The sequence below is a fragment of the Pygoscelis adeliae genome, unplaced genomic scaffold (genome assembly GCF_000699105.1).
Source record: "Pygoscelis adeliae isolate BGI_AS28 unplaced genomic scaffold, ASM69910v1 Scaffold66, whole genome shotgun sequence".
NCBI lineage: Eukaryota > Metazoa > Chordata > Aves > Sphenisciformes > Spheniscidae > Pygoscelis > Pygoscelis adeliae.
In genome coordinates this window covers 9,100,397-9,101,829 of record NW_008825167.1, presented here as the reverse complement: position 1 = coordinate 9,101,829, position 1,433 = coordinate 9,100,397, and positions in this window count along the sequence as shown.

Here is a 1,433-nt window from a genome sequence, read left to right as displayed (position 1 = left end):
CTGCTGAAGCCTAAATATTGTCATGTCCATGGGGTGGGCCACCGCTGGCAGGGTCCCGGGGGGACCAGACGCAGGACGTGCCAGCGAGGGCTGTCTTTGCATCGAGCGATGCCACCTTCCATAGCCACTGCAGGGTGGTGCTGGGCACCTGGGGAAAAAGGCTTAAAGAAGGAAAACCTGCAAACTGCCTGGCCACAGATTAAAAATACAGGCAGAGGTAGCTGGGAAACCCCTCTAGCCATCCCCCGATCCAGGTGGTTCCTTCCCCCCGGTGCAGGAGGGCACAGCACTGATTTCGGAAGGAGGTGCTGTAAACACGTCTCTCTCCCGAAGGTGGTCAGCGAGATACCTGGCAGCCAAAAATCTCTCCCCTGATTGCTCATACAGAGTTGGACTGCATATCACTGGAATAACAGCGATGTGTTGAGCTATTTAAAGCACTACTTTCTTGCCCAGTTATCATGTGAATACTCCACGAGGATTAAAATCTGTAGCTCTTACTTGCTTTGGACTAAATTTGTGTGAAGGTAATAACGTGGCTTGTGCATTGGAAAGGGGACTGATGGCTTGGAGAACAAACTGGCTAAACCTGGAGTAAAGTGCTGGGATAGAAACAGGATTGCACCTCCCTTTTTCACAATGCTGATTATTTTTTCCCTGCAGGCTTCACAGAAGCCAAAACACTCTCCACCCTCCATTGCTCACCATCTTTTATCCAGTCATTGCCTGCTTGGTTACAAAGCAGCAAAGAAACAGCTTTTTCTTTCTTTTGACAAACAGAAACTAGGCAGGGGTGTAAACGTGCAAACAGGTCTCTGCAGCTTCTGATGCTGCTGAGGGCGGGCTGTGAAAGCAACACAGCTTGTGTAGCACCGTGCACAAAAAGCACAGTAAGTTCACTCTGCTATGCAGGTTGAAGAATATTTTGCACTGAATCATATTAAAATCTATTGAACTGATCCAATTTGCATGTATGTTGAAGGCTGAGTCTCCATCGACTTCAACAGTCAATGCTGAATCATTTTGCAGAAAGTTCAATACCTCCCAATCTCCATCAAAAAACAAACAGTTTTTTAAAACTTGAAATACTGCTTTTTTTCTTCGTTTGAAAAAGAAAAAAAGGGCTTACTCGTGTAGAATAAAGTGCAGGTTTTATGGCTTAGTGAAACTCTTACGAATTTTTTTTAAGCTCTTACCAGCTCACTATGGATGAATTCTTATAAACACTGTATAAAGGGGGGCTGGAGGCTCTTTATTCTTTTTTTTTGAAAACAAAAAGCATCAATGCTTGAAAAGCATCTATATGCAATTATGATCAAGTTTGAAAATATTTCATGATGAGAAGCCAGAAACAGCTGACAGTTCGTAGATCTTCTAGAAATGCCCATCCACTAAAGCAGAAATCGAGAATTCCCCTGAGTTTCAGAACGTTT